The 17478-nt window shown below is 37.4% G+C and overlaps 1 protein-coding gene across 3 annotated transcripts in view; it reads left to right on the top strand.

The window, feature by feature from the left end:
* TRAF3IP1 (TRAF3 interacting protein 1) overlaps positions 1 to 17478 on the top strand; it is a 275475-nt gene that overhangs the window by 46813 nt on the left and 211184 nt on the right. Inside the window, exon 1 of one of the 3 annotated variants that reach the window (XM_070956773.1) lies at positions 15571 to 16185. The exons of the other annotated variants lie outside the window; for them this stretch is intronic. The gene's annotated coding sequence lies outside the window, so the exon portion shown is untranslated. Of the gene's footprint in view, positions 1 to 15570; positions 16186 to 17478 lie in introns of those variants that run through there. 3 annotated transcript variants of the gene reach the window in all.

Here is a 17478-nt window from a genome sequence, read left to right as displayed (position 1 = left end):
CATAGTGGGCGATTTCAATGGGATAACGGATATTGATAAAGATTATAACAGCAGCAAAGATAATAAAAAAAAAAGAAGAGAGAAGCTACCCAAAACCTTTTTTGATTTAATAGAGGAACTAAATTTAATAGATATCTGGAGGACCCTACATCCAAGTGAGAGAAAATACACCTTCTACTCAAACCCCCAAGCATCATAGTCTAGAATAGATACGATGTGGGTTAGCAAAAAATTGGGATTGGAAATTGATTCCGCAGAAATTACTCCAAATATATGGGCAGATCACAATCCCCTAGAAATAAAATGGAAGATCCCACAGAGAAAAAAGTTTGGAATAGAGATGGGAACAAATGGATTTGATAAAGTATTGATAGGCCCAGAAAAAAAGAATATTAGCCAGACTATATAATTACCTATTAGAATAAGATAGGGTAGAAGAGGTGGTAAAAGAGCAAATGATCGCATGGGCAAAAAATATAGGACACAATATAAATCTGGACAAGTGGGAAACAATTTGGAATAGAAATTATAAATTGACAAAAGCAGCATCGTTTAAAGAAAACCCATACAAAATGCTATATAGATGGCATCTAGCCCCTGCATGACTAGCTAAAATTTACCCAAATATAAGCCCTAAATGCTGGAAATGCGATCACCACCAGGGTGACCACCTTCTTCCACATGTGGTGGTCATGCCCCGAAACGATGAAGTATTGGAAAAAGATTCAAAATTGGATACAAGAAATAATTGAAGAAAAAATAGACTTGGCGCCCGAAACCTTTCTCCTGGGAGTACTAAAAAGGAAGTACGAGAAAAAAAAGAGGTACTTAATTATACACATCACCACGGCAGCTAGATTAGCATACGCACAACAGTGGAAAGGAAAGGGAGCACCACTGGAAGAACACACAATTCAGAAAATCTTAGAATGTGCTGAGATGAGCAAACTAACGTATGAGATAAATGAGAAAGAGGATTCAGAATACTATATGGTATGGGGACTTTGGTATAATTGGATGGAAGATCGTACAAAGGAGGGATAAGAGATAGTGTAAATATTAGAACAAATGGTAAATTAGGAGACACTATAATAAAAGAATGTATCTAATCTGTACATAAATTACCACTGTCTAACCGATTTCACTTGTATGAGTTACACTACAATGTAACTCAATAAAAATTTATATAAAAAAAAGGAATGTCCTTATTTGATTGAAATTACTTATGAGTACTTGTTTAATGCAAGATGTCATTTAAACTCAAATAAGCCCCAGGAATCAAGGAGGAAAGCAGTTATCTCTGATTGTCCCAGCTTAAATCTTTTTATTTGTTAGTCTTACAAGTTAGAATCAAATTTTCTCCCTTTGTTGACTGCAAAAGTCCAACATAATTGCTCTTACAGGAAGTCCTCTTTGCAACCATCTTCCCCGTTGATATTTTTCATATATGAAAGGAGTCTACAGATTATCCTTGATGTATAACCACAATTGGGACCAGAATTTCCAGTTGCCAAGCAACCAAATTTTGATCACATGACCATGTAAATGCTGTGACAGTTGTAAGGGCAAGGACTGGTTATAACTCACATTTTTCAGTGCCATTGTAACTTCAAACGGTGGCTAAATGAATGATTGTAAGTCAAGAACTACCTTTACTTATTTGTATTTAATCATTTTAGAAGATAAGTTTTATTTTTCTATTTAAATTGGCTAGTGTTTGGCTGGATTGTTTTATATGGCTGCTCTACAGAGCCACCCCATTCAAGAATGGCAATCAAAGATTTTTCTCAAAAATAACCGCTAGTTATTGGCTTAGGCCCAGGATATTTGGCGGACCATCTGCTGCCAGCAACAGCTGCCCATCACCCAGTGGGTTCTTACAGGGAGGGCCTGCTCCGGGTGCCGTCAGCTAGACAGTGTCGGCTGGCGACCTGCAGGGGTAGTGCTTTCTCTGTGGGAGCGCCCACCCTTTGGAATCAACTTCCCCTGGGGCTCCGGTTGGCTCCTGATCTTCGCACCTTAAATTAAAAACATGGTTGTTTACATCACCCAGCCTGGACTGAGAGGGTTTTTAGATTTTGGGGGTTTTAATATAAATTATATACGTACATGATGTATTTTATATTTTTAACTGGTTGTTTTATTGTTGTGAACCGCCCTGAGTCCTCGGAGATAGGGTGGCATATAAATTTTATTAAATAAATAAATAAATAAATAGTCATCATTCTGTAATTATAAAGAGATGAAGCCTTAAAATTGCAGGGAATATTATTGGCCTAAATTTAATTGTTTGTAATTTATTCTACAACAGAAGCATTCCCTGAATAGAATTGTGCCAAAGGGACAGTTTATTTTAGTTTTGTTGAAACTTCCAATAATTCGCTTCCGGCAGTGACGTCTTCGCGAAGTGGGAGAGGGAATGAAACATCGTCCCTGAAATCCCAAATATTCTTCGCTAGGAGCTCTTTATGGGCAGTTCCGATCCTGGAGAGATTGAGAAATAAAAGGGGAAGGTCTGAAGACCCCGGACAAAAAGCAGTCGACCAGGGGGATAAGGACAAACCTCTTAAATCCAGCGGAGAAAGAGTCGGTCTTCAAGGCAGACCAAGAGCGATGGTGACTGTATAGTGAGGAAGCGGATACCATACAGTTTTGTATGGTGGCCGAGTAGAATCCAGAAGGAGGAGAGATGAAGTTTTGCTGATCGGAGGCACAAGAGGAGAGAGAGGCGCTGAGGAGAAGGGCAAAAAAGGTCCAGGAAAGCAGCGACTAAAGGAATTAGAGCACAGAACAAAGAGACAGATTGGAAAAGAGATTAGTGTGAAAGAAGGAAGATCCCAAAAAGTGGATTTAATAGAACGAGATGAATAACAGGAACGGAGATAAGACGTCTAAGACACAAAGAAATGGAGAGGGGTGAGCGAAGAAGAGAAGAGAGTGAAGATCATGAGGAAAGTAACTTGGAGAATATTCTAAGGGATTTATAATATTGGAAAATACATTAACAACGATTTGTGACTGGAAATATAATTGGAACTATGGAACTATAATATTGAAAATACAAAGATACACAAAGAAGAGAAGTTAATAGATGGATTTGAGGGTAGAGCCAACAGATTTAAGGAGACTGATGCCATATTGCTGCATACATTTGCAACTAGAGACTAAGCGATAGAAGGAAACGACTGAGGAAAAACAAAACTATATATATATATACTGTGAAAGTAAGAAAAAGTAAATCAATATATTTAGTTATTGTTACTGAAAGAAAGGAAATGTAAAAGATGGTAAATGATTAATGAAGTAATGAATGGTTTAAGTGATTAATTAAAGTGATTTATAAACTTATATAAGGATAAATATAAATACAAATATAAGATAATTATTGATTAAGATTAAGTGAGATAAGAAGTATATAGAGAGTATTAATAATTATATTGTGTAATATATAAGCATAGAGTAAGTTGACATAGAAAATACAAATTAATATTATATTAGATAAAGATATTAAGAGAGATTTCTTCAGAAGAGTGTGGATATAATAAATAAGAATTATAGAGTACGTGTATAAAAAAAACCTAGAGATTACTGATTGTATGATATTGTGGAACAATTTTATTTGAGTGTTAAAAATGTCAAACAGCAACTATAATTAAAACAGGGAAAAAACAGGGAAAATCCTCCACCAATAGCTGCTTCCCCATCAAACCAAAGAACAATAGAAAGTATGTTGGGAAAAGAAAAAGAAAAATCAGAATTGACAGTAAATAGTATGCAGAATATGTTTTAGGAAACATTAATGAAAACACAAGAGAAAATTGCTGATAATCATGAAGAGATGAAACTACACCATAAAGAAATTAAGAATGTTCTGAAGAAAAAACTCCAATTTTCTCCTCAATTGTTTTTATTGGGCATAGTTAAAGATTTTTCAAGGGGTGAAACAAAATTGATATTGTATATGGTGACAGCAGCTAGGTTACTGATTGGTCAATATTGGAAAAGGGATGTTATGCCTACTATTGAAGAATGGACTTTGAAGGCGGCCAGTTTTGCAGAAATGGCGAAGATATCAGCATACCTAAAAGACCGGACTCAAGAGACCTATACATGGGAGTGGAAGAAATGGATAGATTATGTGCAGAACAAATATCAAACTAGGAAGTACCAGATAGCTTTTAGTTGAATGTTGTGTAGAAATGTATAGTATATAGGGGGTAGAATAGTTCAATGTCATGTAGAAATGTATAGTACACAGGGGGCAGAATAGATGGGTGATAAAGTATGATATAATATGATGTGGATTTGGATTTCACCTTGGGGAAGTCATGGGAGGAGGGGAGGGTTAGGGAGGGTTAGGGAGGGAAAGGGGGGGGAAATGGGAAAATTTGTACTTGTAAAACTTTTTCAATAAAAAAAAAATTAAGAATGAAATAGGAGATATAAAAGAAGATATCAAAAATATGAATGATAAAATAGAGAATATACAACAAGCAATGTTGGAAAATGACCAAAGAATTTAAAAAATGGAAACAAAAATGGACCAAGTAGATGTAAAAATAGAAATGATGGAACAGAAGTCATTGCAACTAAATAAGGGAGTGTTAGACTCAATTGCGTTTTTAGAAATGGAGAAAGCTTCATACTTCCTACGGTTCCAAAATATTGCCGAAGAGAAAGAGGAAGGCTTGGGAGAAAAAATGGCGGAAATCTTGTCAGAATTAATACAAAGATAAGACTGAAATAAGGGGACAGATAGACAAAATTTATCCTGTGCACACCAATTATATACGAAGACATCGGTTGGCGAGAGAGGTACACATAAGATTTATGAAACGAACAGTGAGAGATGAAATATATAAAAAATCAAGAGAAGAAACGTTAACTTACAAAAGTAAAGAAATCATAATTTTGAAGCAGATACCACAAAGGATTTGGAATCAACGACAATATCTGTTCTTGACAACCCAACTAACAAAATACAAAGTGATGTTTAGATGGTTGACACCAGATGGTATATTCATTACATGGCAAGAGAGGAAATATAGAGTGGACATGGTAAAGAAAGCACAAGAATTTTACAAATGTTATTTTTCACAGGAAGGAGAACAAGAAAGTAAGGAAGAATTGGAGAGCAAAAGCCAGGACGAAGATCAAATAGTAGAAATGGAAAAAGAAAGAGAAATAAGAAAGATACAGGAAAAAGAATGAGAAGAAAGAGAGGGAGCGAAAGGGAGAGTAAGAAGAGAGACAAGAAACACAAAAAAGCAACTTCAGTAAGAAATGGAAAAGGCAATAAAACTCTTCTCTGTGAACATAAATGGCTTAAGCACACCAAAAAAGAGAACACAAACATTTACTAAACTACAAAAGCTTTTTTTTTTAATAAAAAAGTTTTTATTTTCTGATCAAACAAGTATACAATATAAACAATCATTCAAACTATCATCAGAAAAAAAGAAAAAAAATCAATTTGGTAAACTCAATCTTCAACCCCTCCTCACCACCCCCCACCCCTGACTTCCCAGAACAAAAACAGGGCATAGATTTCACCAAACATTCGCTAAAATAAGCTAGCTAACTGCAAGATTTAATAACTCCCAAGACCCCTTAACTCCCCTTTTACAATTTCATCAACCTCCCTTTATATAGACACAAAGTAACATGTAATCCAATAACTCTAAGAATTTTAAAACCATTAACAAATATTAAACATTCAAACCTAAAAACATTTTTCCCCCTCCTACTTTTCTCAAAATTCAGATATTTTGAAATCTCATAACAAAAAATAAACCTTAGATATTCACTAATTAAATTTCTACATTTTTATAATTAACCATTAGTGCATTAACTAGAAAACCAAAAAAGATTAATCAACCATTAATACATCATATTTAAAAATCAATATTCAACTTTATACTTTTCCCCCCTCAGTAGTTATAACACCTAAAACATAATCATTTTTAACCATGAGTAGAACAACTGCAAAGCCAAAAGAAAAAATTAATCTTCCATTCTTGTTTTCTTATTTTGAAATCTCATAACAAAAAATAAACCTTAGATATTCACTAATTAAATTTCTACATTTTTTAAGTTTCTAAATTTCCCCCCTTCATTATTCCTCCCTCCAACTTTTAAAATTTGAAAGATAATCATCAACATAATTAACCATTAATACATAAACTAGAAAACCAAAAAGGATTAATCAACCATTAATACATCATATTTAAAAATCAATATTTAACTTTATACTTTTTCCCCCTCAGTAGTTATAACACCTACAACATAATCATTTTTAACCATGAGTAGAACAACTACAAAGCCAAAAGAAAAGGTTAATCTTCCATTCTTGCTTTCTTTTTATATTTTTTCCAGTCTTTCTGCATCCCTCCTACTTCTATTTTGAGGAGGTTTTTCATTTTAATTTGAGGTTGATATAACTGCAAAGATTGTCCCCTTTTTAAGAAAGTTTCCTCTGATTTAGAGCCCCCAAATCGCCTCTTCATGCTTATATAAATCAGTTCATTCCTTCGTCTGTAAAACCAAAGTTTATCAAGAGTTTGTGAAAAAAAGTTCAATTGTTTCTTTTCTATTAAATGTATAGATGCCACTGACAAATCTCCTTCATCTTCTGAAACTTCGAAAGTCTGGTCATTTACTACTTTTTTCCAAACCAAGTCATAATTTTGAAAGATTCTATCAATTTTTCCGAAAAGAGCAGAGAATAAGCTCGAAAATTCTTGAGAAAATTCTTCCACCCTCTCTGCTGCAATATCTCCTGAATTGTCATCATGCTCCGTAGTTGTTTTGGTTTCCTCAGTCATTTCTGTTGTTATCCCTTTAAGAATTGCTATTTGGTTACTTACAGCTGCAGTATGATTATTCATGGCTTCTTTTATAAATTCTGTAAGTTCTGCATCAAAATCCTTACAACTCTGTAGATCAGACAACTGTTTCGTTTCTGACACCTCCAAATAACATCCAGCACTTTCAAGATCTCCTTTCTTAGAAGCCATTTTATTTTAAAGAAATTTTCTTTCTTCCCACAACCATAAAATCATAAAGTCAGAGCCATCCTTTTGAGCAGCTTTCAGCAATTTCTTTATAAATAATCTTTTCCCAAACAGCTCTTCAAAATCTATTCCAGCAACTTAAAGCCAGTCTCTGAGCACGAGTCTATTAGCAAAGATTTTTTCTAACTTTCCCTTTTAAAATCGCAACAAAGAAACGCCATCTTAACTTCCAGCTCAGAAAATCCAATTAGAAACATTGTATCCCCGGAGTTAAGTGTTATACTTGCAAAAAGCTTGTCCTCCTGCTTCTGTTCCGCCTACTTTTTTGAAATCATTTAATCTTCTGTTTGACAGCAGAAATTGGACGCAACGCCTAGCTCTGTAAAAAAAAACAGAGTCCCCCCGGATCCGGAGCTTCAGTGGGCTGAACGGGGAGCTCTCACCCTCCTAACCCCTGGAATTAATCCAGGGGTTTTCGGGGAGCTCTACCCTCACCCACCTGCTCTCCTCCCCTTCTTTTCCCGAAGGGGAGATTTTCAAGCCGTTTGACAGCTGATTAACGCTGTCAGAACGGCTCAACGGAATCACGGGGGCGGCGGTCTAAAAAGACCGTCAATGGCGCTGCGGAGCCAACCCGGAAGTCCTAAACTACAAAAGCTTGAAGCGGACATGATATGTCTCCAGGAAGTACACATTAAGAAATTATTAGAGAACCGAAAATTAGGAAAATTATACACATCATTAATACAAAAAAAGGGGGGGAATTGCTATATAAGTAAAAAGAAAGAATAAAATCAAAATTAATCAATTCGGATGAAGAAGGTAGAATATTAATTGTAGAATTAGAAGTTGAACAAAAACAATTGTTATTAATAATAATATATACCCCCAACAAAAATCAACATGATTTTTTAAAAAAAGTGCAGAAGAAAATAATAGAACTAGAATATGATAATTATTTAATTGGGAATTATAATGCAATAGCGGATATTAAAAAAGATTATAAGAGTAACAAGAAAAATAAAAAGAAGAAAGATATATTACCAAAAGAATTCTTTAATATGGCAGTAGAATTAAAATTGTGAGATGTATGGAGAGAAATGCACAGTGGAGAGAGCCAATATACATTCTACTTACACCCACATCAATCCTGGTCCAGGATTGATATGATTTGGATGACAGCTGAAATTCAGACAGGACTGGAAGAAGGAGAAATAGGAGTAAATGAGTGGGCAGACCATAATCCAATCATTATAAAATGGAAAGGACAAAAAAGGTTCAAAAGATGGATAATGAATCAAAATATATGTAAAGACAAAGAATACAAACAGATGCTGGAAAAGGAGTTGAATATATTTTTTAGTGTAAATAAAAAAGAAGATACCTCAATACAAAACCTCTGGCACACGTAAAAGCATACATCCGAGGACTGACAATGGCTTATAACGCGAGGAAAAAGAAGGAAAGGAAATGTCAACAAGAAAAATTACAAGAACTTAAAAAGGCAGAAAGTAAATTACAGGAAGACCCCCAAAATAAAAAACAAAAACAAAAGAGGAATGGAATGTAATTAAACATAAAATAAATTTAACAATTCAAAAGGAAATAGCCCAGAAAATAAAGATGTCAAAACAAAGTTATTTTGAACATGCGAACAAAACTGGCAGATGGTTGGCCTACAAATAAAAATAAAAAGATAAAATAATGATATATAAATTAAAAGATGAAAATGGGATAATGCAATATAGAAGGGACGATAAAAAGAAAATTATTCAAAAGTTTTTCTCAAATTTATATTGTCAGAAAGATATAGCAGAAGAAAAAGTCAAAAATTACATAGAGGGAACAAACTTGAGTAAAATTACGGAGGAACAACAAGAAATATTAAACAGGCCGATAACGGCAACAGAATTCGAAATGACATTGAAAAAACAACAAAACAACAAAATACTTGGTCCAGATGGACTTCCAGTGGAGATATATAAAAACACCCAAGAAATGCTGGGAGGGATGATGTTGGAAATATTTAATGAGACTCTAGAACAGGCAAATATACCAAAAACATGGACAGAAGCAATAATTACTCTTATTCCCAAAGAAGACACAGACCATCAACAAATACAAAATTACAGACCAATCTCATTACTAAACACCGATTACAAGATATTTACGTCAATCATAGCAGAGAAACTAAGAAATTTTTGAACAAATATATACATCTGGATCAAATTGGATTTTCGCCAGGCCAACAAATTAAAAATAATATGAGAACAATAATAAATACTTTAGAATTCTATGAAACACATTCGGAAAAACAATCTTCACTGGTTTTCCTTGATGCCCAAAAGGCATTTGATAATTTGAACTGGAAATTTATGATAAATCAATCGAAATTTATGGAATTTGGGACCAAATTTGAAAAAAATGATTGAAAAAATTTATACAAAACAAACGGCAAGGGTAATTCTGAATGAGGACACTATAGAACAATTCGATATAACAAAAGGGGTGAGGCAAGGATGCCCACTCTCTTCACTTCTATTTATATTAACTTTAGAAATGCTTCTGAAGAGAGTTAAAGAGGATCAAGAAATAAAAGGGTTAAAAATAAAGAAAGAAGAATATAAGGTCTAGGCTTTTGCCAATGAACTGGTATTTATAGTGGAAGAACCTTTAGAATCAGGACCAAAATTGATTAAAAAAAATAGAAGAATTTGGTGAAGTAGCGGGACTCAAAATTAACGAAAATAAAACCAAATTATTAACCAAAAATCTCACAAAGAAACAAGAATGTAGTACAAAAATACAAATAACCGGATTTCCAGTGACGTCATCGTGTCAAGCAAGACGGGTATGGAGATCACTCTGGTCCCTTTCTTGTAAACTTTCCAAGAAAGTTTGGGCGGCTTTTCTTGGCCGGCGGCGGCCCCGGAGAGGCGGCCGTAAGCGGAGAGGAGCAGAGAGCGCGTGTGGAGTGGCAATCCAACGCGCGAAGGCGAATCTCTCCTGTCACAGGCTGGGAAGACGGTGCCAGTAATGGCGGCCCCAAAGCGATGACTACCTATATTGAAAGGGAAACCTGATCGCAGACGGGCAAGGAGCCCTCTTCTAATTAAAATTAGTCTACATTGTGACGGACCTTTGATCTTTTTGATCTCCCTATTGTGAGTGCTGTGGTGGTGGAGGAATGTTCTGAGTGCCCTTTTACGATTGGAGCTAAGACGGGGAAAGCAGCTGCTAGTTTATCACACCATGAACTTCGAGCCGTTATTAAATTGTGCTGACTGAAAGAAATACTGGATTTGTATTCGATTGGTGGGTAGTATTGCTGGATGGTTTATTTCCTCCCTCCCTGCTGATAAATTAATAATTAAATTAAGAACGGTGGTCGAACAGACAGATATATCCCTTGGTAGAGAAATATTCTCCTTTCTTCTTTTCTACCATTAGAAGGTGTGTGTGTGTGGAACAGTACTTTACCCCCCTCTAGTGGTGAACTGTAGAATTATACTATATACTGTGCTTTTAGGAGAGAAGAAATTTGAATCTATTTTGTACTTGATTGTACGTGTTTGAATGAATTACCCCCATTGATTATTATCTCTATTGACTAAACTTGACCTGAAGGACTTGGAATATAATATATTTGTTGAATTGATTAACTTAAAAGCTGATTAAGATATTTTGAAAGTGATTGGGAATATAAACAAGACGTTAAGTGCAACAATTGTAACAACCACAAAATCGGGGGGGAAAAGTTTTGACACTCCCAATGGTTGCTACTCCAGCCACACCTACATCATCATCTTCATCATCATTTAAATCTTTGGAGGACCTAGCTGCTGCAGGGAAACCTCCATCGTTATTAAGTCTACAAAATATCCTGCAGGCAATGTATGAGGTGATGACAAAAAATCAAGAAGATATCTCCAAAAATTTAGAGGACCCAACATCAGACCTTAAAGGGGAGCTGGGAGCTGTTAGAAACGATATCAAAATGTTGAACGAGAGGTTGGAAGGTGTTCAGGGGGTGTTGACACAACAGGAGAGTAAAGTTCAAGACGTAGAGAAGAGAGTGGGACGATGTGAGGAGAGACTGGATGGAAATGAAAGAGAGCAGCTCTCGGTGAATAGGGCCCTGGAAGAAGAAATTATATTTCTTGAAATGGAAAGGTCAGCCTTTTACTTGAGGATACAAAATGTGGTGGAAGAACGGGGGGAGCCTTTAAGAGATATTGTGGCAGATATTTTGGCTGGGATTCTGGAGATAGCTAAGAAAGATGTCCTGAGAGATATAGATGACATTTTTCGTGTATTTACAAGTTACACCAGGAGGCAGAGACTTCCAACAGAGGTTCATGTTAGACTATCCAAAAAAGCTCTTAGGGAAGAAGTGATTTTGAAGTCCAGAGACAAAACAGTGACATATAAGGACAAACAATTGATAATACTGAAGCAACTCCCCAGACAGGTAGGGGAAATATGACGAAACTATCATTTCTTAACCACTCAATTAAGACAACGTAAAGTATTACACAGGTGGCTATTACCGGAAGGGTTACAATTTACTTGGGCTGACAAAAAAGTGAGAATTGATAACCTTAGAGATGCCAGAGACTTTTTTATAAGACATTTGAACCCTTTAGAAGCGGATGTGGGAGAAGAGTCAGAGGGGAAGAATGGGGAAGAATTACTAGAGGAGGAAGAGAGAGGGGAACCAGAACAGCTAGGTGGGAGAAAGAAAGGAAGAGGACAGACGCAGATACAGGCAGAAATAGGAGCCGAGGGACTAAATCAGAGAGAAACAAGACAAACAAAAAAGAAACTCCAAGTAGAAGGCAAGTAAGGGCAACAGAAGGGAGAAGGGATGGGGGAGGAAATTCGTTTATTGTCAGTTAACATCAATGGGCTGAATAGCCCGAATAAGAGAAAAAAGATCTTTAATAAATTAAAAAAAGCACGTTTGAATATTATATGCCTTCAAGAAGTACATGTGAAAAAAGATCATCTTTATTTACTGAATTATACCAAATTGGGTCAATTATATACATCTTTAGCGGAAGCTAAAAAAAGAGGAGTAGCAATTTATGTTCAAAAGCATATAAACTCGAGACTAATTTTTGCAGAAGAAGAAGGGAGACTTTTGATGATTGAAGTAGAAATTTGTGATAAAAAATGCATATTGGTTTGTATTTATGCACCTAATGGGAATCAAAAAGTTTTTTTTCAGAATCTTTATAGTAAATTGGTAGAATTTGATTACTCACATATTTGTGTAGTGGGGGACTTCAACGCCATAGATGATAAGGATAAAGATTATATATCCGGAAATAAGAATCAGGAGGGAAAAAAGAGATCAGCAAAGAAAAGATTGCCTACTATCTGCCATCAAATACAAGAGGAATTTGAACTTAGAGACATTTGGAGGGAAAAACATCCGGAAGATAGACAGTACACATATTTCTCCGCCAGGCACTCATCTTGGTCGCGGATAGATGCGGTTTGGATGTCGGGGGAACTGAGGCAGGGAACACAGAAAGTAGAAATAGGTATCAATGAGTGGGCAGACCATAATCCACTATGGATAACATAGGGAGGCTTGAAAACAAGGCCTAGGTGGAGAATGGATGTAAGGGTTCTCAAAGATGAACAATTCTTAAGTTATTTAAAGAAGGAGATGGGCTTTTTCTTTCAGGAAAATAATAAGGAAGATGCGAACTTTTTAAATGTCTGGGAAACAGCTAAAGCAGTGTTTCGGGATTTAGTGGTAAATTATATAGCTGGGAAACGGAAGAAAGAGAGGGCTAAACGAAATAAATTATTAGAAGACTTGACAAAAAGTGAGGCTATGTTGCAACAGGACCCAAACAATAGAGAACTCAACATCTACCTCCATCTAGACTTGTGAAGATGTTTCCGAATAAATCTCCAGTATGTTGGAAATGTAATAAGAGCTACGGAACATATTACCATTTTTTTTAAAAAAAAATATTGATTTATATGCCGCCCTTCTCCGGAGACTCAGGGCGGCTTACAATGTGTTAAGCAATAGCCTTCATACTTTTGTATATTTATACAAAGTCAGCTTATTGCCCCCACAACTGGGTCTTCATTTAACCTACCTTAGAAAGGATGGAAGGCTGAGTCAACCTTGAGCCTGGTAAGATTCGAACCTGCAGAAATTGCAGGCAGCTGTGTTAATAACAGGATGCATTAAACCACTGTACTACCAAGGCTCTATTACCATATTTGGTGGACATGTCTGGCTGCAAAAAAATTCTGGGCTAAGATTAAAAAGTGGTTAGAGAAAATAATAGAACAACCTATGAAAGGAAAACCAGAGACATTCATATTAGGGATATTTACTGAAAAATACACCAAAGAAATAAAATATTTGATTTTACATATTATACAGCTGCACGTATATCATACACACAAAATTGGAAAAGGGAAAATATACCAACGGAAGAAGAATTGATAAAAAAAATTCTAGAATGTGCCAAGATGGACAAATTAACAAAAGAGCTCAAAGAAAAGGAAGATACGGAATATTATATAATCTGGCACAAATGGTATAAGTGGTTAGAGACTAGAAATAGTGGATAATAAAAATAGAGGTGAAATTTGAAAATGGAAAGAATGAATAAGAAAATGTATAGAATGTATAAAATCAATATGATTAAGAAGTACAAAGTAATTAAAAGGGAAAAGGACAAGAAGAAAATGGAATAGTATAAAGGGAAACGGGGGAGAATGTAAATATTAGAAGATGACCAGCATGAAATAACTGTTAAAAGTGTGTGTGTGTGTTTGTGTTTGTGTTTGTGTTTGTGTTGTATGTTTTGTATTTGTCATATTGTGTTATAATAATAATAAAATAAAGAAACTTCCAATAATTCAGCAGGGAGTTGGATTAGAAGACCTGTGAAGTCCTTTCCAGCCCTATGAATCTGTATTCTATGTTCTGAAGTAGATTTGGGGAACAAAATGGGAGAAAGTTGCTAATGGGACCCTTTCACTAGCTTGCAGATGGGAAAACCAGTCAACCCAAGTTTCAATCTATATAAGCTTAGACTGAAATTTGGGTTGACTGGTTTTCCAATCTGCTGGCAATTGTACTTTTTTTACAGAACCTGGTAGACCTATGTACTGTGAGATAACACAAGCATAACAAATGATCCTCAATATTACTATAACCAATTGGTGATCCCTGCTCTAGTTAAGGCTACAAGTAGTCCTCACTTTACAACCACAATTGGGCCCAAAATTTCCATTGCTAAGCAAAACAGTTAAGTGTATTTTGCCCCATTTTACGATTTTTCCTGCCACAGTTGTTAAGTGAATCACTGCAGTTAATGAATTTGGCTTCCCCATTGACTTTGCTCTTTAGAAGATTGCAAAAGGTGATCACATGACTGCAACCATCATAAATACATGCCAGTTGCCAAGTGGGAAAATTTCGATTCTGATGCTGCAATAGTTTTAAGCGTGAAAAACAGTCATAAGTCAGTGGTTGCAAGTCAAAGACTACCTGTGTTTAATTATCCCATTTTACTGGATAAGAACCCTCTTAATCATGGCTATAATGTATTGCTCTGAATTCATTCATTTTTTAATGCAAGTTGAATGTATTGAAGAAAACTGTTTCTAAACTAGTTAGTATTCCAATATTAGCCATGGTTTTAGAAGTTTTATATCATTCATTGGCGACCTTCAGTTTCAAAAGACTATGGTATCATGCTCTGGAAAGAGATTCTAAAACAGCATCTGGTGTGACTAAAAAGGCCAATTTGAGAGTGGCAATCCCTTCCATACTGAGGGCAGATACATTCTGTCCCCTGCCCAGCCCCCAGATTTTGCTGGTTCCAGGACTGCCTCTTTGCCTCAGCCTGCTGAACAAGTGTCTCTTCAATTTGGAGAAGGCCATGCTGTGTCTTTAGCCTCCAGGCTGAATGAACAGAGGTCAAGGTTTCCCAGTCATTAATGTCCATTCCCAAGGCCTTTAGATCCCTCTTGCAGATATCCTTATATCGCAGCTGTAGTCTCCCTCTAAGGCGCTTTGCCTGCACTAGCTCTCCAAACAGGAGATCTTTCAGAATCCGACCATAAGCCATTTTCATGACATGCCCAAGCCAGCATAGACGTCGCTGTTTCAATAGTGTATACATGCTAGAAATTCCAGCACGTTCCAAGACTGCACTATTTGGAACGTTGTCATGCCAGGTAATGCCAAGGAAACGTTGGAGACAGCACATATGAAAGGTGTTCAACTTTCTCTCCTGCCGTGTGTAAAGTTTTACTGTCTATGCTTAAAAATAAAATTTATAAATCCTCCCAGTTCTATGGAAACTACCATTGTCCATCAACGTATTGTCCCACATATACTCCTGGAGAACACTAGTTTCAATATTATAAGGAGAACTTTATTAAACTATTGATGCAAATTATATCCTAAATGTAATATAAGAATGCTAGAGAAAGTATTTATTGTGGATTAATATTCTTATCTCTAAAGTTATTTGAACCTGTGCAAATTATTTTTTATACTTTAGAAAGATCCCATTAAATGAAGTTGCACTGTGTAGCACTTACTGAAAGTAATCAGAATTATTTCAGAAAAAACAATATCATCAAACTTGTCTGCAAAAATGGAGGCAAGTAGCAGAGAACACCCAGGAGTTTTGCGAGTTGGCCTGCCACATGCATGGCTGGTCCCCAGAGGCCCTGATGGAGTGCTACAAAGACGGGCTTAACAATGACGTCTATCAGAGCTGCGTCTCCCAGGGAGCCCCCCAAGACCTTCAGTGCTGGTATGTGTTGGCAGCTGATGTGGAAATTGATCTGGCCAGAGACTGGCATCGTGGAAGCAGCAGCTGGAGCAACCATCTGCCCCAAAAGAGGCCCTGGAAGCTGCCAAAAGTGGGCCATCAGCCAAACCGAGATCCATGGTGTGCTTCAGGTGTGGGAAGGAAGGGCACTGAGCAGCTGATTGCCTCACCAAGCCAGGCTCCAAGCCAACAACTGCTGAGGCAGGAAGCCCAAGAAGCAGCCAGCAAATCACCGCGAAACAGCACTGAAAGGAGTGGAGGTCCTTGAGTTTGCCCCTCCTGGCCAGGAGGAGCCAGGAACTCCGACCACCCCAAAAGAGAGTGAGACCGACTGCAACCCCCTGGTAAGTCAGCATGTAGCCCCCTTGGCCATCCCAGTGGAGCTGCGGGTGCCTTCATCTGGCGCCCAGGGGAAGAGGCTAGCCCTTTTGGACTCAGCCCTTTTGGACTCAGGGTGCCCAAGATACATGATTAGCTCTGAGGTAGTAGAGAAACTGGGACTGAGACTGAGAACACTTGAGGGTGCCCATAACATTTTGCCAGCTGGATGGGTCTGTAGCTGTGGGAGGCCCAGCTCACTTTGGAACTGAAACAGTGGAGATGTGGATGGGGGATCACTGAGAGACACTGAGTTTCATTGTAGCCCCCGGAATAGAGCGACCCCTCTTGCTTGGACTACCTTGGCTCCAAAACCCCCCATGGAACCCCCCATGTGAATTGAAGGAAGGGGCTTTTACGAATCCATTCCACACAGCCGAGAAGAGGGGAAGGCAAAACCCCACCCAGATCCACGGAGCTAGGAGCTGCAGCGAGCGAGTGCCTAGATGGTGAGGAGAAAATCCCAAAAGAATACTGGAACCTCAGGGAGGCATTCAGCAAGAGGGGCTTGGATGTGCTCCTACCCCATCATCCCACAGACTGCAGCATAGAAATCCTCCCAGGGGTGAGACTCCCTAACCCAAAGATCTACTCAATGACCTTGCAAGAGCTGGAGGAACTGCGAGCCTTTATTGACAAAAATCTAAAGCGGGCTTCATCCAACCAGCTAGGCTGTGGGTGGCCATCCCAGTGTTGCTTCATGAGAAAAAGGATGGCTCTCTTCACTTATGTGTGGACTATAAAGGTCTCAACGCGGGGTGTGTGGAGAATGTTTACCCTTTACCCCTAATGAAAGACATGTTGGCTTATCTGGCCAAAGGAAAAATCTTTACTAAGCTGGACTTGAGAGAAGCTTATTACAGAGTCTGCGTTAAGGAGGGAGACGAGTGGAAAACCGCTTTCAGGTGCCCTTTGGGTTGCTTCCAGTCAGGGTGCTCCCGTTTGGTTTATAAGGAGCACCTGCTGGGTTCATGCATTGATCAGTGAGGTGCTGCATGAACATTTGTACAAGTGGGGTCCTAGTTTACTTAGATGACATTCTTATCTACACCGAAACCATGGAAGAACATGTGAAGTTAGTGCTCTCAGTCCTGAAAAAAACTCAGGGCTGCTGAACTGTACACCAAATTGTCAAAGTGCGAATTTCACCAGGATAAAATTTACTATTTGGGTTACCGCATATCACATGAGGGGATAGAGATGTCCCCTTTGTAGTCCAGGCTGATGCCAGTGATGTAGCTATGGGGGCTGTGCTATCA

This window comes from Pituophis catenifer, unplaced genomic scaffold (assembly GCF_029215685.1).
Source record: "Pituophis catenifer annectens isolate HBS135680 unplaced genomic scaffold, rPitCat1.0.hap2 SCAF_1, whole genome shotgun sequence".
Classification (NCBI taxonomy): domain Eukaryota; kingdom Metazoa; phylum Chordata; class Lepidosauria; order Squamata; family Colubridae; genus Pituophis; species Pituophis catenifer.
The sequence above is the reverse complement of the archived record's forward strand: the minus strand, read 5'-3'. Positions and strand labels throughout refer to the sequence as shown.